This window comes from Trachypithecus francoisi, unplaced genomic scaffold (assembly GCF_009764315.1).
Source record: "Trachypithecus francoisi isolate TF-2019V2 unplaced genomic scaffold, Tfra_2.0 Lachesis_group2, whole genome shotgun sequence".
Lineage (NCBI taxonomy): Eukaryota > Metazoa > Chordata > Mammalia > Primates > Cercopithecidae > Trachypithecus > Trachypithecus francoisi.
In genome coordinates this window covers 38,094,344-38,116,668 of record NW_022681465.1, presented here as the reverse complement: position 1 = coordinate 38,116,668, position 22,325 = coordinate 38,094,344, and the positions used below count along the sequence as shown (strand labels likewise).

The 22,325-nt window shown below is 35.0% G+C and overlaps 1 long non-coding RNA gene across 1 annotated transcript in view; it reads left to right on the top strand.

Moving 5' to 3' along the window:
* LOC117064425 overlaps window positions 1–22,325 on the top strand; it is a 77,086-nt gene that overhangs the window by 33,888 nt on the left and 20,873 nt on the right. The window contains exon 2 of the long non-coding RNA XR_004429449.1: window positions 6,967–7,104. This is a non-coding gene — a long non-coding RNA (uncharacterized LOC117064425). The remainder of the gene's footprint in view (window positions 1–6,966; window positions 7,105–22,325) is intronic.

Genomic DNA, 22,325 nt, shown 5'->3' with positions numbered 1-22,325 from the left:
AACACAATTTTGGTTTATAAACAAAAGTAATTTTAATGGATAAGAATGCTAGTCTTTCTACTTACATAAAAACATCTGAAACATACTCCTCTGCTTTTGAGATAGTATAATAGTCAGGGAAGATACAGTTCAGCAGGAAAAAGATTAAGAGAAACTAAGAATAGTACACAAAATGAAGAAGGAACATATCCACGGAGAATTGGCTTCTGCCTCAAAAAATTTCCCAAGTTGTACAGATGAGTCAAAACCATAAATTTAATAGTTCAGTAAATTCCAGGACAATTAGAACAATGTCAAAATTATACACAGACAAGGAAGTAGATGGTGAACAGCAGTGCTGCAACACATGCAAGCAGAAGAACAAATAAAAGATCTCACTAGAGTGTGGGAATAAATGTGCATGAAGTATGAACATCGAAGAGTTTTTCCTCAATATGACCATTGTTTGCGCCTTGACAAATGATTTACTAGTCTCTCATGATCTGCTATGCCATTATGGATAAAGATATTTACAGATAATTTACATCTCTTACGGAAATACTTTCCCTCCTAGTACTCGTGAGTGGGAGCGATATTTGTAAATAGCAACAATTAAATATTGAAAGCTTTCATTTCTTTTTCCTGAAAACTTAGGACTGAAATTCTATAAATGTCTTTTTATAATAGAAAAATTAGAGTTCTTCATATTATAAATTAAATATTGAAGTTACATGGTAGATAACAATCACAAATTCTGGCTCCCATCTCGGCTTTTTACTTCTGCTTCAAGAATACAGAATTAGTGAACATTCTGGAGTGAGTGACATGGAAGGGATACTTTAGAGTATCATAAAAATGATTTATTTATTGTATACACTATTAGAAACTTTGCTATTTATTTTTATCAAAAAGTTCTTTCATTGATTATTTCCAAGAGCCAACACATCTATTACATTTTTACATTTGACCCCTATAGTTAACTGACAGTCCATTCTTCCAATTTAAGTGATTCGTATAAATGGAAATGGAAGTTTAGTGTGTGCAAAACACGTGAAAAATATTATTTCTTGTATCTTAACTTTTACTCAACTGAGGGTGTATTTCTGATTCTTCCCGTTGAGGACATTTTATAACAATCAAGGAATATGAGCAAGAATATAATTTTGTATATTCTTTCTTAGAGATAGTCTGGTTTGGTGTAAGCTGCAAGCTGGTGTTCGTTTGTATAGATAAATTTATATGGAGGGCATCGGATAGACATGTGAGAAGAATGTTTTCTGAAGATATTGTTTGAGGCAAAATAAAAGATGGGAGTGGAAGACAGACAGAAATAGAAGGAAGAGCATGTAGTCCAAGCCTGGATTCAGGGACTTGTTTGATTATACTAGGAAGAGAGGCATTTTCGCCATTTCCATAAGAGCCAGTGTGACTCAGGTTCAGTGAAGAATTGAGGGAATGTAGCAAAGTCTTTTGACTCCTAACCGTCATGCTTTACACTGGGTAAAAATGGGCAAAGCATGCCCTGGGAAAGGTAGTGTTATTCTTGAGGAATCCATGGTAAGCAAGGAGACCATGACAAGGCACAAGGAAACATAGACCTTGGCAGGAAAGAAGGAGCAGCACTGGGAGGGAACAGAATCCAGGCATTATTGTCACAAAAACTAGTTATTCAGCACCTCCCATGTGCCCCAGTGATAAACTAGGCACACTAGATAAAGCAATGAATATAACAGATTAAATGTGAGCTCTCAAAGGGTTTATCTCTCCATAAAGGGAGAAAATACAGATAAATAAAATGTGTACATACAATATAACGTAATAGTATAAAGAGAGAAGGACGGTGTATTCTTTGATAACATAAAAGGAGCAAGTAGTGTTGGCAAGGATGTGGAGAAAAGGGAACCCTTATGCACTGTTTGTGAGACTGTTAATTGATACAGCCATTATGGAAAGTAGTATTAAGATTCTTCAAAAATTTAAAAAAAGAACCACTATATGATCCAGCAATCCCACTCCTGGGTACATATCCAAAGCAAATGACATCACTATCTCAAGATATGTGCACTTCCACGTTCACTGCAGCATTATTCACAGTAGCCAAGATATGGAACCCATCTAAGTGTCTGTCAACAGATGAATGAATAAAAATGGAATACTATTAAACCTTTGAAAAGAAGGAATTCCTATCATTTGCATTAACTTGGATGAACCTGGAAGGTGTTATGCTATGTGAAATAAGCAGGCACAGAAAGATAAATACTGTATGATCTCACACATATGTGGAATCTAAAGAATCAAAGATGAGAACAGAGAAGTCGTCAGGTGCTGGATCACAAAGCTCAACAAACCTTAATAAGGAGGTTGTCTTTATCCATAGGGGAATTAGAAGGCATTGAATTGCTTTAATGCAGAGGGATGAATTGGTTAGATTTGTATTTTAGACAGACAACTCCAAATGCAGTTTTGACAATGTTTTGGGAGGAGGTTAAGAGCAAGAAATCGGGATACAGGTTGCTTTAATAAGAGTATAGGAGCAAAATGATGTTCTATAAATACTCATGTAACACAAAGAGTCTCACTGAGACTGGATAACCCAGCATCACAGCCACAAGATGCCGGGAGTCACTGCTGCCACTGTCAGTGATGGAATGACTTCTAACTCATCTTCTGCTTTTTTGGGTCACTCATTCCATATTCAGAGACCCTTGGTTTCTGCCCATTTTTGAAGTTTGTTTCTTCAGCCTTCCTGTTGACAATGAAATTGGAGCTTGAGATGAAGAGGAATGAGTAGATTTGAGATAATAGCAAGTGGAGTGAGCATGACTTGGTAATTAGATGGTAGGAAGGAAGAAGAGAAAAAAAATAAAAGAGTCAGGTTTGGTACGGCAACTCTGATTTTGGGCCATTTCAGTGAATTAAGCATGGACGGTTTGAGGAAATGCATATTTGGTTTGGGACACTATAGTCAACCTTCATCATTTCACTTACCTGTCATCTGAATACAAATTAGAGGGGAATCTCTAGATGGAAAGAAAACACAGGAGCAACGGGGAGCAGATATTCTTTCTCTTAGTTGCTCATCAGCTAGAGCCCAGGTGAATGACTTGAACTCAGCCAGTTGGATGCTGCTTCTGAATCTGGAATTAGAGGTTATTTGACAGTGTCAAATCCTGGAAGATGTCAAGATATATTAGGATTGAAATGTGGCACTTGCTTTTAAATCAGTTTCTCAACCTCAGCACATTTTGGACTCAGTAATTCTTGATTTTGAGGAACTGTTCTGTCCATTGTGGGATGTTTAGCAGCTTCTTTGGCCTCTACCCACTAGATGCCAGTAGTATCCCTCGGTTGTGACAAAATGGCTTCAGCCATTGCCAGATGTCTCAGGGGAAAAAAAAAATTCCTGATTATTTGTTTGGCAAGAGTAGTTCCAGTGGTGCAACTGAGATGGAAGCCACAGAGCAGTAAGCTTAGGAGTGAGGTAGAGAAGAGGGCAGCCCTATGGTTACTGCAGATCACTCTTTAAAACTGTTAAATGAAAAATACAGCTGAGCTATAGAATGGTAGCTTGAAGGGAAAAGAAACAAGAGCATGCTTAAATGTGAATAAGGAAGCCAGCAGAGGAGGAGAAGGATGCAGGAGATGGGATAATTCATACTTCAATGTCCCTAAAAAGATGGGAGGTGCTGCACACTAATAAATGCTACTCAAGTCAGGTTCAAGAACTGGTCTTGGTTCATCAACTGTTTGTTACTGATTTGTGAGGTGAGGTACAGAAATTGAAAATAAGCATTCAGAAACGTTTATACTAATTTTCAGTCATTTTGTATTAGTTGAATCTAATAAAAATGTCAGCTTGTATTGATTGAGAATTTTAAAATTTTGGTTCTTTAAAGATAATTTGAGGAGCACGGCTCTAAAGCACAGGTAGAAAGATGGCACTCACATAACAGTGACAAATACTTCATTCTAAGCCAGGAGAAGGAGAAAAGGACAGTACAAGAAAAAGAAAGTAGTATTAATTTCCTTTTTTTTTTAAATAAAGACATAATAATTATAAATATTTTGGAGCAAAGTGAGATGTTTTGATACATACATATATTGTGTAATGATCAAATCCAGGTATCAAACATTTTTAAAATTGCAAACACTCATTTCTTTGTGGTAAGAACAAAATTCTCTCTTGTAGCTATTTTAAAGTGTAGTATGCAATATTGTTAACTTTACTCACCCTTCTTCTGTCTCTACTTTCTTTGCAAAGTCAGACAAAATGTCATCTACTAAAAGTTAGATGGGAAGTGGTTGATTCAATTGCTTAAGAAAATGGAGCACAGAAAAATATGCTGTGAGGTACAGGAGAGTGTCCTGACCAGAGGAACACAGAAAAATGTCTGGTTATTGAAAACTCATGAGTGGTCAGATCTATGCATTTCCACTGCTGCCAAACAAGATGCCTGGAAAGATTTCCAGGAATAGTTTGGAGAAATGTTGTAGGGTGGGATGCCATGTGTGAGCAAGTGGGAGACAATGTGCCCAAAATATTTGGTGAATACATGCTAATATGTGAGTAATATGGTTCATAACAGGCTGGTAAGGAGGGGGAAATTTTTAAAGATTATTTTAAATATTTACACTTAAAACATATTACACACCAGATCAGTGGATGGTGTTCAAGTGTTTTATTTTATCAAGCCTTCTAAGAAAGCCATTTTAGACACATTTATAATGTAAAAACTGAAGTCTGAGAGATTAAGTCTCCTTGTAATCATGTAGTAAACTAGAGTAAAATTGGGGCCAGATTTCAGATTTCTGGTTCCCTGTCTTAGACCCTTTTTTAACTTTATAAAAGCATTGAAAAAGACATGTAAAACTCCCATTATACTTTAACAAAATAAAGACACATGTTCTTTTCAATAAGAGAGAATTTCTGGGATGTCTGTGAGTTTTATCAGAATTTTTTTTTTTCAGATTGCTCATTCTGTCTAGTGTTTCAAATACAAAAGTACACCTATGAATCAGCTTTAGAATATTAAGTTCATTGTCTTCTAAGAATGCAATTTTACAATAGATTTGACTGCTATTCTTCTGATGTACAGTCAGAAGCACATAATAATGATAATAACACCTTACGTTTATGTACTGCTTCACAGTTTCCTAAGTGCTTTCATGTACATTATCTTATATGAGCTTCATAATAGCTCAGTGAATATATTTACTGGTGCTTTGTTTTATTCATGACTGTCATATTGACATTAGTCATACATATTTTGTTTATTCAGATGGTTGGTTAGCTATACAAAGGTTTAATCAGACAAACAGATAGATACAGAGCAAAGAGCACTAAAATGGTATTTATAATTCTGAATTACTTGGTTTCCTTTTTTTATGTGGTTAAGTCATCAAAAATGTGCCTTTACCCTATTGAAGAATAGCATTATTTCAATGTATAATCTTTAAATCTAGTCAATGTGCTCCAGATCATTAACAGGGTAATGAATGAGTATTTTAAAATTGCAAGCTATTTTAAGGTATTATTTGTGAATTTGTAACAGTAAGTATTTTAATAAGATTGAAAAATCTGAGAAACTATATTTTGAAATTTTGTTTCTCATTATATAGAAAATCCGTATTTATTTAGAAATTTAAAGGAATATATAATTTAATTAAAATGATTACCTTTTCATATTAGTTACACTATACAAAGATACTTCATTTGCATTAAAAAAGTGTACAATAATATGATATAACTCTACAGTAATTCACAATTTATTCTTTCTTTAAAAATCCAGAAAAAAATGGTATCTTGAAAAATAACAGAATATAACAATTTAAAGTTACTCCGTTTTAATCTGTAGGGTATTTATTTATTTTACATAGAAATTAACTTACTAATTTTTCTCCCTTTTTAAAAAATATAGGTTTATAGTAACAGTTAAAAGATAAAGTTTTGGATTTATTTATTTATTTTTATCTCATATTTCAGAGGAAAATATTTTTGAGGAGATTAAACTAAAAATAAAAATCAAATCAATCTCCACATTTCCTTTATTTATTGATGTATGTGTTATATAGTGTGGTCTCATGGTATTTGTATGACATTTGTAGTATTGAAACATGGCTCACAAATACAATGAGAGATGTTGATTTGTCATCAAAATATATCTTTCATATTTTTCACACTGAATATTGTTGCCTATACTCTTAGGCTGTTTTAGAAAGTTATCATTCTTTCTGTAGAACAGTACAAAAAGTAGAAACACAACTTTTTAAAAAATTGCCTATACATTCTAAAATTTTTTAATTATTAAATTAGAATTCTATCAAAATTGTATTCCAAAATATTATATTATAAAATTAACCCTAGTAAATTGTAGATATGTTGGAATAATATTAAAAAGAATTTAACACTTTTGGAAATCAGTTGCTTGTGATTGTATCTCATTAATAGGACAATGTATAGATTATTTTGCCATTTTCAATTTACTAGCACTGTGGAAAAGAGGTAGCTAAATTTTCGTCATTAGCAAAATAGAAAAGCTTTTGATAATCTCTTAGCATCATGCTAATTAGGTTGAACTATCCTAGAAAATATATTAATTGAAGGCCGTAGCTAGGCAACTTAATATCTGCCCCTCCAAATTTGATAAAATAGATATAATAGGTGTCATGAGGCATAACTAATCACCTAATGTAAAAAAAAATAATGAACTATGTTGTAAATATTCTGAATATACTCTAATTGCTTCTTCCTAACCAAATTCACAGTATTATAGAAAATGGTAATACATTTAGATAAAATTCCATAATGTATTTCAATTGTACTCATCAATATATTTAGTGAGATATTCTTTTAGTGTACTTTAAAATTCACATAAATTAATAGGAGTTTTTAAAGAGATTGTGAAAAGTAACAGCACTGTGGAAACATACAATTACAGTAATTTTTTATCTTCCCTTTGACAACAAATCTCTCTTGAATTCATTTAGAATTTTAAAACAATCTATCACCTATCTTTGACCATATGGACTGAACTTGATATCCACCAATAGACACTGATGCCTGCAAGTCAACAGCATAAAGAGTGGTAAAGTCAGTTCTGCAAAAGATGAAATGTTTTTAATGTGGTAAGAAGACAAAACTGTTACTGCTTTGTGAGTAATATGTATAAAATATAGCACTGAGTATCTGAGAAATACACAGGTGAGAAAAATTAGCTACCACCTTTTGTTCTGATTCTTTTAATTTATTTAAGTTTTTGCAAAAGGAATAATCCTATATATTTATATATGTTAATCAAGAGATCACCTTTAAACATCTGTCCAATGTCAAAATTTAAACAATGTAACAATTATTTTGGGGACAAAATTGATTCCATTGCTGTTCTGTTACTTATTGTACTAGCTATAAAAGAGCAGATGTTTGACATATATAAATTTATTTTAATAGTTTCATTGAGTCTTTATCTGCAGTTTGTCAGTGTGGCTCCACAGATATATTCAACCATCTGTTCCTTGGACCTGTGCTTCATGTAACTTACAGGAGTGTATTAATTTTATTGCATCAGTCATTAATCAATCAGAAGTTTGTTTGCCCTGTAGTGTTCCCAAAAGACAGACTTCATCAGTTTAAAAAAAAAAAAAAAGTCACTCACTAGCTTGTTAAATAACCTTTTCATTTTTAATATAATTTCTCTTATGTAGTTAACAGTCACAGATTTTGAAAAAGCATATTACAGAAGAGTTTTTGGTTTCTAAACCAAAATTCATTTACCTCAGTGCTTCCATGAGCATTACTCAGAAATATTCATAGACAGTATTTTTAAGAATTCATTTTTTTTCTGACAAAAGAAGTGATACAAATTTACATCTATGTTATCACTTTTGCATCTATTTTTGAAATGATACATTGTGGAACATTCTTAGAATACTATGAATTTATGACTGGAAAAATTTAAATGTTTGAGATGGTGAGGTTTGCCATAAACGCTCATAATCTCATTTCTGCAGACTGGCAAATGAGGCACCATCAGAAACAGCATCAGCCCCTCATTAACTGGGCTATTGTCCAGAACTAGGTAATATTGATCCTATCTTTCAAAAATTCATTTCCAACACTTAGAGAATTACCTTAGGGTGGCAGCACCTTTTCTTGTGTAGCTCAAATATCTCTGTATCCTTCAGCCTTCTGAGGTTGCTCTTTGCTTTAGTGTTCTAAGATGTTGCCTTGTATCTCCCAGCCTCATGCTGTAGAAAGTCTCATCTAATATTTTAGTGTTTCCTAGGGTGTCATCTCTACCGGGTCAGTCTAGTCTGACTTGCTTCCTACCTGTTATTACTTCTGCCCCTTAAGATGCTAATTGTTTCACGTGTTTCTTCAAATCAGTCAGAATGTTCTTCAGATTCTTTTATTCTCACAAAGTTTTACTGATACAAAGATTTTTTTAACGAACTTTTCCTAAAGGTAGGTTTGAGAGTAACAGAAGAGGATTACAAGCAATAATATGCAGTGGAATATTAAACATGACCACCCTAAAATGCAATCCAAAATTTCTCAACATTTCTACTCTTAAGCTGTAACTCTTACTTACATTTTCTTGAGTTGTTAAATATCTTTCTCTCCAGGAATCCCTCCTCCAAGTGCTAAAATCCCCTTTTTATTATTTTATTTATTTATTTGTTTGTTTATTGATTGATTGATTGATTGATTGATTGATTGATATGGAGTTTTGCACTTGTCACCCAGGCTGGAGTGCAATGATGCTATCTCGGCTCACTGCAACCTCCACCTCCCCGGGTTCAAGTGATCCTCCTGCCTCAGCCTCCTGAGCAGCTAGGATTACAAGTGTGTGCCACAACACCTGGCTAATGTTTATAATTTTAGTACAGATGGGGTTTCACCATGTTGGCCAGGCTGGCCTTGAACTCCTGACCTCAGGTGATCCACCCACCTTGGCATCCCAAAGTGCTGGGATTACAGGCGTGAGCCACCACAACCGGCCCCCATTTCTTTCTTATGCAGAGTTATGCACTTCTTCACTTCACCAACTCTAAGCTCAGGATCTGATTTCATACTACCCAAAACTAATGAAGCTGCTCTGTTAAGCAAACAATTATTTATTTTAGATGCTCACCCTTCAGCATTAATAAATGTCAGCAGCTTCGATATTTATTTATTTCATTTATCAAATTCTTAAGCAGTTCTGCCACATGCCAGTCTCTATAAACGATAAAGATTTCTTTTCACTCTGCTAGAGCAAGACTTTGTGGTTTTACTATGTAATACATTCACAAGGTTGCACAGAGTATAGAATTAGGCAGATCTGCTATCTACCTTTGAGAAATTCACTTACCTGTTCTAAGCTTCTGTTTCCTTGTCATTAAAACAAGCAAAGTATATAACTTTTAAGATTGTTGAGAAATTAAACATACTAAATGAAATGCAAAATCTCAGTAATGGGACCTCTCTCTCTCATCTCTTCTCCTGCTCTCTTTCTCTATTTTCTCAATTGAGGTGTCATTTTACTAATTGGAACTATTTTATTCATCTTAGACATTATATTTCTAATTTCCCAAATGTATGGGGTGTTCTTATTCACAGTACAACAAATTATTGAACCAGTCAGATCCATAGCTTGAGAAAACACCTCCATTGGCTGGGCATGATGGCTCACACCTGTAATCGCAGCACTTTGGGAGGCCAGGGTGGGTGAATCACCTGAGGTCAGGAGATTGAGACCAGCCTGACCAAAATGGCAAAACTCCATCTCTACTAGCAATACAAAATTAGCCAGTTGTGTTGGCGCATGCCTGTAATCCCAGCTACTTGGGAGGCTAAGGCAGGAGAATCACTTGAACCCAGGAGATGGAGGTTGCAGTGAGCCAAGATCATGTCATTGCACTCCAGCCTGGGCAACAAGAGCAAAACTCTGTCTCAAAAAAAAAAAAAAAAATAGAGAAAGAAGGAAGGAAGGAAGAAAGAAGGAATGAAGTAAGGGAGGGAGGGAGGGAGGAAGGAAGGAGAAAAAGAAAGAAGAAAGGAAGGAAGGAAGGAAGGAAAGAAAGAACGAATGAAAGAAAGAACGAAAGAAAGAGACAAAAAGAAAAGAAAAAGAAAGAAAGAAAGAGAAAAGAAAAAGAAAGGAAAGAAAGAAAGAAAGAAAAAAAAAAAAAGAAAGAAAGAAAGAACCATCTTCAACTTTGGTTCCTGCCCTCCTTGATTGCTTGGAGCCAATTTTTGGTCTCTGTGTTAAAAAACCTACTCAAGCTCTGAAATTTTAAATTCTACAGGAAGAATGAGACTTTTAAAATTGATCTTCTCTCCAGTTAACTGTCATTTTTCCCCTTTCTTTTGTTCCTCTTTATAATAGTTGAATTTCAACTTCTATCTCCTTAGCTTGTGATTTTTAATTGTTGTCAGATGGAAGCTCTGGATTAATTAATCCCACCAGATGGCCCTTTAAAACTCATGAATATTAGAGTTAAGGCATTATCCTTTCTCATAAGACAACTCTAGTAATAATATTTCATGCTGTATCCCTGGTTCTGAGTCTCTGTTCTCCCCAGCTTAAAATTGGATTTAGGTCTTGATTAAGTGGCTTATAATTACTTCCATTTGCCTGTGAGCAAGAGTTGGTTAGCACATTGTGTCTTACTTTACACTCACATGGTATATTTTTGCCAATATTTCTATGCTAATTGTTCTCAATTTCCCATATTTAAAAATTGGGTGTAATTTAAGGCCTCATATAGACTAATTTTAAAAAATAGAAGTATATGATAAACATATTCTAGAAAATCTCCTTGGATTATTATTTTATCAAATGCTTCATGAGCATAACCACTTTTTAGGAGGTAACCATTAGAGAGTGACATCAGCAAGATAGTGGGATAGAAGGTCCTACCTCTAATTCTCCTCATAGAAATACCAACCAGAAACTAGTCACTGACAATAATGCCTCTGTGAAAATCCCAGAATCTGTGAGGCATCATTAAAACTGCAAAAAGCCCCATAAAGCCACATTAGAAAAGTGAGAGGAATACTTCCCCCTTCACTGTGTTTTCCCTGCCCCAGGCTGGCACAGCCCACACTGAGAGATTTCCTTAGGCCTAGAGTTTGTCCAGTGGGGAAAGGAGAACCCAAGAACAATATACAGCTTCCCAAGCATATTGACGTGCCTTCTGGAAGGGCCACTTCTATCCTTCTTCACAGAGAGCACTGGGGGAACTAGAATACTTGCAGTCACATAGGAACAACGAAAGGGGGTGCATTTACAGCAGTCAGCACATGGATCTTGGCAGAGGCATTGTATCCCTGCAGGCAGTGTGATGTAGCCAGAATGCAACCATTCTGGCTACATCTGCCTACCTTCAGAGTTGATTCAGTGGCTCAGTACTCCCCAGCTGGGGTCCGTAGTCAATGGTCCAACCCAACCTTGTAGCATTGCTATTGGCATTTCTTGAGCAGGTAGCCCATTCAGCAACCCTATACAACTGCAGAATATAGACTGTAGTCCTGCCTGACCAAAGAACCCAAGGAGAAATTCTGCCCATTTTCAGAGCCCAGAGTGTGGTTCTGGATTGGCAGGAAGCCAAGTCAGAAGCCCTGTTCAATCAAGGAGCATAGCCTGCAGATGCACCTAATAAGAAAGCCTGGTGATATGGTTTGGCTGTGTACCCACCCAAATCTCATCTTGAATTGTAATCACCATAATCCCCACATGTCGAAGGAGAGACCAGGTGGAGGTAATTGAATTATGGGGCTGGTTTCTCCCATGCTGTTCTCGTGATAGTGAATGAATTCTCACAAGATCCGATGGTTTTATAAGGGGCTCTTCCCCTTTCACTTGCCACTTCTCCTCCCTGCTGCCCTGTGAGGAAGGCGACTTGCTTCCCCTTCACCTTCTACCTTGATTGTAAGTTTCCTGAGGACTCCCTAGCCATGCTGAACTGTGAACTGTGAGTCAATTAAACCTCTTCCCTTTATAAATTACACAGTCTCAGGCCGTTCTTTATAGCAGTATGAAAATGGACTAATACACCTGGTAAGCAACCTTCCTGGCCATGGAGCAAAGCCCTGCCTTGCTGCAAAGCCCAGTCTCCTCCCTGTGGAGCCTAAATTAAGGCCCTGCCTAATTACAGAGCACAGCCCAGGCACAAAGCTCAGCCAGTGATTCCACTCAAATACAGATGATAGCCTGTTGTTCTGCTTGATTCAGGAGCCCATTGTTTCTTTGTAGATTCTAGACATTAGCCCTTTGTCAGATGGATAGATTGCAAAAATTTTCTCCCATTCTTTGGTTGCCTGTTCACTCTGAAGATGTTTCTTTTGCTGTGCAGAAGCTCTTTAGTTTACATAGATCCCATTTGTCAATTTTGGCTTTTGTTGCCATTGCTTTTGGTGTTTTCGTCATGAAGTCTTTTCCCATGCCTATATCCTGAATGATATCGCCTAGATTTTCTTCTAGGGTTGTTATGGTTTTAGGTCCTTCTTTAAGTCTTTAATCCATATTGAGTTAATTTTTGTATAAGGTGTAAGGAAGAGGTCAGTTTTCTGCATATGGCTAGCCAGTTTTCCCAACACCATTTATTAAATAGGGAATCTGTTTCCCGTTGCTTGTTTTTGTCAGGTTTGTCAAAGATCAGATGGTTGTAGATGTGTGGTATTATTTCTGAAGGCTCTGTTCTGTTCCATTGGTCTATATATCTGTTTTGGTACCAGTACCAAGCAGTTTTGGTTACTATATCCTTGTTGTATAGTTTGAAGTCAGGTAGTGTGATACCTCCAGCTCTGTTCTTTTTGCTTAGGATTTTTTGACTGTGTGGGCTTTTTTTTTTTGGTTCAATATGAAATTTAAAGTAGCTTTTTCTAATTCCCTAAAGAAAGTCAATAGTAGCTTGATGGGGATAGCATTGAATCTATAAATTATTTTGGACAGTATGTCCATTTTCACGATATTGCTTCATCCTATCCATGAACATGAAATGTTTTTCCATTTTTTTGTATCCTCTCATTTCCTTGAGCAGTGGTTTGTAGTTCTCCTTGAAGAGGTCCTTCATATCCCTTGTCAGTTGCATTCTGAGGTATTTTATTCCCTTTGTGGCAATTGTGAATGGGAGTTCACTCATGATTTGGCTCTGTTTGTCTTGTTATTGGTGTATAGGAATGAAAACTCCATTTTAACTGGAGAAAAAGAAATGAAGTCAAAGTGATTAAAATGCCTTTTGAACAGTATAGAAATTTGAAGAAATTCAAGAGACCGAAAAGGACTGAGGAGTTGCCATAAACATGAAGTATTTTAGTCTATTCAGGCTGCTATAACAAAATACCATCAACTGGGTACCTTATAATCAACAAAAAATTGTTGTCTCACAGTTCTGGAATCTGTGAACTCAAGATCAAAGTGTAAGCAGATTCAATTTCTGGTGAAGGTGCCCTTTCTCATTCTTTTATCTGTGTCCTCACACATTGGAAGAGGTGAGCTAGCTTTCTGTGGTCGCTCTTTTTCTATGAAGACACTAATCCCAATTATGATGGTTCCACCCTCATAACTCAAATACCGCCAAGAGGTCCCACTTTCTAACACCATCAGCTTGAGGTTTGGATTCCAACATATGGATTTTTTGAGGAGACACAAACATTTAACCTATAGCATCAAGGGAATACAAGAGGGTCAGACTAGAGGGAGCTTACATGTTAATTTAGGCCTGAGATTTTCCCTCATACTTAGAAAACTTCGGCTGACAAATGATGTTGCTATCCAGAGATTTTCCCCTGATACTTGATAACAAAAGAGTAAGTAGTACACCTCATGTTGGCAAGGTTGTCACTACTTCTTGCTGTAACCCAAGTGAGGATGACAGCATGTGCACTCTTTGTTACATATATCACATGTCTCATGCTGACAACTCATTCTGATTCTTTATAATCAATAGAATTTTGCCATTTTTCAGTCAGGCTCTGAAATGTCCTGATTATTTTAGCCTTAATGGAATACCCCCTACTTTCCCTCAAACCCTAAGAATCACTTCAAGAAACACTGAGAATGGGTTTCCAAGGGAAGAACATTTGGATCCCTTAATCATACATTATCAACCTCAGGACACACCCAGAAGGACCCCTAAAATATGGGCTTTATGTTTCTTCCTGTCTTTTGTTTGTCATCTCTCTTAATTAACAAGACTTTAAGACTTAACAACAATCAGTTTGCGTCCTGGAGAGAGTAGAGTGGTTGAAAGCACAGACTCTGGAGCCAGACGGCCTGGTTTCATATCTCAGCTCTAAAGCTCTAATGCTCACAGGCTCTGTGACATTATGCAAGGTTTCATGAATTAATCTACAGTAATACAATAATATGAGAATTGCTCTCTTGTCTTTATGTTACACTGAAAGTAGGTAGACACTCTCATGAAAATTTTTTCAGAGATCTGTATGTTTATTTTAAGGATTTTCTCTTAGGTAAAATTTAAAGCAAAATCTTGCAATAAAGGGTAAAGTGCTTTTATAAATTAATGTATTATTTTATAGCAGTAATAATTTCCTAATGATAATATAATAGATATTTATAATTAGTTTAATTTTAAAATTTCAAGTTTACTCTAAGTCTTGAAAAAAAGGTTTGTGTATTCAATTATTTGGTTAAACAGGTACCTAGATGAAGAAAATAATATAGACCTTTTCAAAGTGACTCATTCCCAGAAAGGCTTACTTAAATAAATTTGATTTTATCACAATTATTAATGCTTGTATTGGATACATTTCTGTCTGTCTTCTCTTCTGTAGGGGATTTAAGCAAGTTAAGGGAAGCAGCCCTACTTGAGGCACAAAGAAATAAAACTATCATTAATGTCAGAAAGAAGCAACTTTGTATTTTATATCCAGAAACACACAAAAAAGGGATGAAATAATTACTCCCTTTGCAACTCGTATCAAATATTTTTAATATCTATAATTCAAGAAAAACTGGTCAATATTATCTGAGTACTAAAACTGACAATTAAAAAATATTCTATCTGCTAAAGCTGGTTTCTACTGACATAATACCGTTCAATTAGAATAAGTTACATGTTAATGAAGTCAATTACTATATTTCTACATTTAAATATATTTTATATTTCAGAATTTTTAACTTCAGGAAAAATTTTCTTTACTTTGTCAAATACATTACATAATTTAAGCACATTCTCAATGTACTTTGTACATATAGTATTTTTAAAGTCAAGTTTTTATTTTAGACTAGTTTTAGATATACAGAAAAGTTGCAAAGATAATTCAGATTTCCCACATACCGAACACATGGTGTTCCCTATTAATAATATCTTACATTAGTATGATACATTTCTCACAAGTAAAGAACCATTATTGATACTTTATTCATATTTTTCTTTGTTTTTACATATGGTTATTTTTTATGTTTCAAGACTCGATTCAGAATATCAAACATTATATTTGGGATATTCTTGCCTACGACAGTTTCTTAGACTTTCCTAGTTTTTGATGACCTTAGCAATGTGAGAAGTACTGATCAGGTATTTTGTAGAATGTCCCTCAATTGCAATTTGTTTAATATTATTTTCATGAGTAGACTGGGGTTATGGGTATTGGGGAAAAAGACCACAGAGGTAAAGTGCCATTATTATCACATCATATCATCAAAGTTACATACTATCCACATGATTCACCACTGTTGATGTTAATGTTGATCACCTGGCTGTAGTAGTGTTTGTCAGGTTTCTCCAATGAAAAATTACTCTTTCCCCTCTCATTTCTATACTTATTTGAAAAGAAGGCATTATGCACAGCCCACACTTAAGGAGTTGAGGACAATGTGTCTCCATAAATTATTCAAAATTTCTTCTACATGGGAGTTTTGTCTCATCTCCTTTATTTATTCATTGAATGATACTTAGTACGAATCATATATATCTATTTTGTATATTAGTATATTTTGTATAAACACTACTATTTTGTATAAATATTACCTCATTTATTTTGTTGTTCAAATTGATCCAGCTTTGGCTATTGGAAGTTCTTTCATTTGCCTCTTTTGTCATTTTAACATAAGCACATCTTTGTGTGTGTTTGTGTGTGCGTGCCCACATGCTGAGTACCTCTCAATAGAAGTACCTCAAATAGAAGTCTGCATACTTCTACCTACTACATCTTGGTATCAGAGTTGCCAAGACAAACACAATGCAGTCAAGCACTGAATAGAATAATGCTTTGCTCACATAGAGAAGAGACAGAGCAAAATCAGCTTTAGCTGTGGGCATCGATTTCTCATGGCCAGCAAGCTCTTTCTGGGAGCTGACACATTCAAAAAACTATAAGCAAACCAAATTCACCAGTGCATTAAACAAATTATTCACTGTGATCAAATGAGATTCGTCCCAGGGATGCAAGGATGGTACACTGTACATACATCAATAAATGTGACACATCACATTAACATAATCAAGCAAAAAATCATACGATTTTAATAGATGCAGAAAAAGCATTTGATAAAATTCAACATGACTTGGTGATAAAAACTTTCAAAACTCTAGGTATAGAAGAAACATACCTCAACAGAATAAAGACCATTATGACAAACCCACAACTAACTTCATATTGAACAGAAAAAAGTTGAAAGTTTTTCTCTAAGATGTGAAGCAAGACAAGGACACCCACTTGAACTCCTTTTTTTAACACAGTACTCAAAGTCCTAGCCAGAGCAATTAAGCAACATAAATAAATAAAGGGCATCTACATTGGAAATGGGAAAATCAAACTGTCCTTACTTGCAGCTAACATTATCTTATATGTAGAAAACCCTAAAAATTCCACCGAAAAAGAACAAATAAAAGAATTCAGAAGAATTGCAGGATATAAAATTCTACAAAAGTCAGTAGCATTTCTGCATGCCAGTAATAAACTATCTGAAAAAGAAATCAAGAAAACAATCTCATTTACTATAGCTACGAAAAAAACCTGAGAATAAATTTAATCAAGAAAATGAATAATTTTTACAATAAAAACTATAAGATACTGATAAGGAAATTGAAGATGATACTAATAACAAATATGAAAAGATATCACATGCATATATTGAGAGAATTAACCTTGTTAAAATATCCATACTACCCAAATCAATCTGTAGATTCAATGAAATTTCTATCAAAATACCAATGACATTCTTCACAGAAATATAAAAGAAAATCCTAAAATTTGAATGGAGCCACAAAGGACCCCTAATAATTTATACTTTTCTTTTGATTCTTTCTTAGAGTATCATTTTTTGTGCTTACATTACCCATTTATTCTTACATGATGTCTACTGTTTTATTTAAGGCACTCACTATGTTAATGACAGTTATTGAAAATTCCTTGTCTAGTAATTTTAATATCTGTGTCATATTATTCTGCTTCTGATTATTGCTCTGTGTCTTTAAACTGTGATTTTTCTTACCTTTGGCATGAATTATAATTTTTTTTACTGAGAGCAGGGCATACTGTATCAAGTAATAAAAACTGAGTTAAATAGCAGTTGTCAATCTGGCCATTGGTTGAACAGTTAAATGTGTGTGGTAGCTATAGGTGTCAGATACTTCAAATTACTTCGTGTTCCTGTTTTTCTCCTGCATCTTGACTTTGGTTTCCCTAAGTTGTATTCTCAAAGTAGAGCCTGTGCTAGAAGCTCTTTCAGCTATAATCAGCTATTATAATAGTGGAACTTTGTTAGTGCTATGGTAAGGCAAGACATAGGAGAATGTTTTGTAATATTCTGATTAAACCTCAGTCTTTATGTGAACCTTGCGTCTTGGAGCTGTGAACTTCATAAGTGTTTCTGCAGTAGTATCGCTTTATCTTCTCCTGTTTCTTACTTTCTTGGCTGGCTGCAACGTTCTTAATCTTTTTCCTTGAAGCCCTAATGTCTGTTGACTATAGTGGCTTTTTTTCCCTAGATGGAGCAGGAAAGTTCAGGGAGACTTAAACCTGATGACTTCCCTTTCCCAGCTGAGATAAGGCTCTGGCAAAGTATTTTTCTCTAAAGAGTAGTCCTTTGTTATGGAGAAGCTGTTGGTACATTTTTTAACTACTTTATTATCCCCTCACCTAACCAAAGCCATGAGAGGATTTTAAATCTATAAGAAATCAGTGAAGTTACTAGAAGTAAAGCCTACAGAAGTATGGGGGAGCCTTTCCAACTACAACCCCAAGAGTTTCTCACTCTCGTTCTTGTCCACACTTAGTCTGCAGAAATTTATCACAATTGCTATTTCTGTTTTCCTACCAGTTTATGGCTTTAGAAGTGGCTTCTGTTATAACTCTCTGGATGCTTCTATCTCTCTAGATGTTTGAAGAAGCCGCACTGAAATCTCAGTTCTTTGATAGGTTCAAGAAAACTCATTGATTTTCAGTTTATCCAATTCGTTCCTTCTTAAGAAGAGGAGTGACAACTTCCAAGTCATATGTTAGAGCTGAAACTGAAAGTCATATACTATTTTCTTAATAGGCTATATTTTTGTTGCAGTTACTATTCTAATGTCAAAAATCTGAAAAGATTAAATATTTTATGTTTTAGTTTTAATGTATGGATTATTTCCTATGTTAGAACTAAATTATAGTTTCTAAGAAAATATTGCTAGTATTTTGCAAGGTAAACTTAAAACTGAAGTGTATTCAGTTTATCACTGTCATTTTTATTTTCCATAATAAATAGGTAAAAATTGCTCTATCATATGAACTCTGGAAAGCAATATGCCAAGAAAAAAAGACTAATGTATTATATTAGTACACTGTAGTATCATTAAAACATAGTAATTTGCATATATATAAAAATCGGATAGTCTGAGATTGGAAGTATCTGTTTAAAACCTCTGGTTGGATTACTACTTATTTGACCTGCAAGCTGGCCCTTCATGAACCTGTCAGCATAAGAGATTACGTGAAGCATGAAATATTCAAACTTTTATCTCATATAATCAAATATGAACAAGGAGCTCTGACATTATCATAATAGATTTTGCAAACATAAATTTTAAAAATCTAGTAAAAAGTTAAAAAATGGAGTTACAGATATGGCTTAGTTAAATGTTTCAATTATTGATTAAGGTTTGTGTTAGGTTACAAAATAATGTTTAAAGTGGCACAAGAACCTTTTATAATGTAAATCAATAGTAGTAATCAGAACAACAGCAGCAACAATAACAAAAGAAACCTCTTATTACAGTAGGTAACTAAGCAGATATGAGCAGGGCAGGTGATGTCCCCCGTCCTCCCAGAATATCTGCTGACCATCAGGTAATGGTCAGGGAGTTGTTATACTGTCTCTTAAAAGTAATATTTGATCACAGCCAGCACCAAGGAAAGGTAGTCTGTCAATAGACAGAAAACACCTGAAGCTGGTGATCAGCAGCTTCCTGATAAGATCTCAAGGAGTTGGGCAAGAGGGTTCAAGCATGCACACTGAGAGGCAAAATGGGGGAATTTAACCAGTATATGACCTTCCTCTAGCAATGCTCCACTGGTAAGGGACAAATGCCTCAAATGAGCATGCACACAACTTCAATAAACACACTGTGCATGTGGCCCCTCCCAAGTGCTGGCATGTCACTGCATATGCAGACAGCCTACCCCAAGAAAAAAATCAAGGGAAGAAAAACAGAAACCCCAGAACCATGCCAATGTATAAAACCCCAAGTCAAGGGATGAACAGTGCCTTTGGATCTCTCAAGTTGCCCACTTGGCCTTCTTCCAAGTATACTTTGTTTCATTCCTGCTCTAAAACTTTTCAATAAACTTTCACTCCTGCTCTTAAACTTGTCTCAGTCTCTCACTCTGCCTTATGCCCCTCAGTCAAATTCTTTACTCTGAGGAGGTAAGAATCAAGTTGCCATAGGCCCACAGTGATTCCTCACTGCTAACACTCAGATAACTCCAGTTTTAAATTTTAGAAATCAAAAGAAAAAAATGCACAACAAAACTGATTCATTAAAGAAAACCAACTATGGCAAGCTTTGCTTGTCAATGTTCTTTCACAGTCTTAGGGTTTGCAGCATTCTTTCTATTCAATGCTTGCTTAAAGTTAAGGAAGAATGAAAAAAATAAAAAAACAAGAATGATGCTTATCTTTAAATTCCTCTGAAATAAATGTAGACTTATTGTCCGTACCATAGTGTGTAGCTATGATACATTATATACTATTAGCAGAAAGCCATACTGGCTACTGGAATGATGTGAGATGAAAAAATTGCATTTGGGCCTTAGTTAAGAAGACTCTACCACAATCAAAACCTTCTCCTTTAATATCTATCTGATAGTAAATAAATGGCTTTGAGCAACTCCTTTTTTTTTTTTTTGAGACGATGTCTCACTCTGTCCCCCAGTTTGGAGTGTAGTGGCATGATCTCGGCTCACTGCAACCTCTGCCTCCTGGGTTCAAACAATTCTTCTGCCTCAGTCTCCTGAATAGCTGGGACTAAAGGTGCACACAACCGGGGCCCGACTAATTTTTATTGTATTTTTAGTGGAGACTGGGTTTCACCATGTTGGCCAGGCTGATCTCAAACTCCTGACCTCAAGTGATCCACTTATCTCAGCCTCCCAAAGTGCTGGGATTACAGGCATGAGCCACCTTGCCTGGCCAAGCAACTCTTCTTAATGATTTCTTTTAAGAAAATTATTTGCCAAATTTTATAAATAATGTAGTTTGTTTATGGTCTTTTTAAATATTTGGAGAAGAACATTATAACAATTTTTGCAATGTATTAAACAGCTAACTATATGTCAGACACTCCAGTAGGCACCTACTGAATAATTATTACTATATTTTTAGTACTATTATTTTCCAAACATGATACTCGCTTCTGTTACTGGAGAGGGGTCCTGATCCAGAACCCATGAGTGGATTCTTAGATCTCACACAAGAAAGAATTTTGTGCAAGTCCACAGAGTAAAGTGAAAGCAAGTTTATTAAGGTAAAGGCATAAAATAATGGCTACTCCATAGACATAGTAACTCTGAGTGCTGCTGGTTAGCTATTGTTTTGGTTATTTCTTGATTAAATGCTAAACAAGGGGTAGGTTATTCATAAGTTTTTCTGGAAAGGGGTGAGAAATGGAACTGAGTGTTCCTCCCAATTTTAGACCATATAGGGTAACTTCTGGATGTTGCCATGGCATTTGTAAACTTTCATGGTGCTGGTGGGAGTCTCTTTTAGCAGACTAATGCATTATAACTAGCATGTAATGAGAAGTGAGAATGACCAGAGATCACTTTCTTTGCCGTCTTGATTTTGCAGGTTTTGGGTTGGTATCTTTATGGCATCCTGTTTTATCAGCAGGGTTTTTGGGACTTGTATCTTGTGCAGGCCTCTTAACTCATCCTATGACTAAAAATACCTAACCTGCTGGGAATGCAGCCCAGCAAGTCTCAGCCTCATTTTACCCAGCCCCTATTAAAAATGGAGTCACACGCTCTGGTTCCAATGCCTCTGACACTTCTACATAATTACTTAATTTATTAATGGCACTGCATATTTTCTCAAAATACACTTTATTGTTTTCTTTTTAAAATCATACTTAAGGAGGCTAGGTATTTCATGGCATTGTGAACCCACTCTATTTAGACCTGTACTGTCTACTTCTATATATCTCATTCCTATTGAAATAAATGATTTTTTAAAGCCTTATTTGATAGAGTCACTATTAAAAAAAAACAACAACAACAAAAATAAGAAATGTGTTCAATAATGATTAACTGATACAATCAGGAATGTACCTTTGCAGTGTGCTAACTTTAAGGATTTTTCTTTCTATCTTTGATGGTTGCAGCTTCCCACTATATGTCATTTTATTTATATCATTTGATTCTGAGTCATGTTTCAATGTGAGTCCTCACTCTAGCTTTTCTATAATGGTTCTTAAGTACGTATTCTCAAACACTGTTTTTGTGCCATTTTGCCCATTTTATTCTGTTGGTCCTTTTTTTTTTTTTTTTTTTGGTCTAATTTTAAAATCCTCCCATTTTATTCTTATCTCTTAACTGCTCTTGAAATTTTAATTTCTCTGGAATTCCTACAAAATTAATTCTTTCATACTCTCTTGTAATTTATTTTACTTCTTTGTGTTATATAGTCTGCAGCCTAGAATTTATCCTGCTTACTGATTTTGTGATTTTATTTTATTTCCAAAAGTTTTTAAAAATGATTTTTCATATTCACCAATTCCGATCATATTTCTTACTTCTTTTGCTTTAGAGTCAGTTTTATGAAGGCTATTTATTTGTGATTTTGCTGAGATATTTATTAGCATTCAATCTTTCTGAATTATTGATTTAGTATCTGGGCTCATTTTCAGTGAGATTTTAA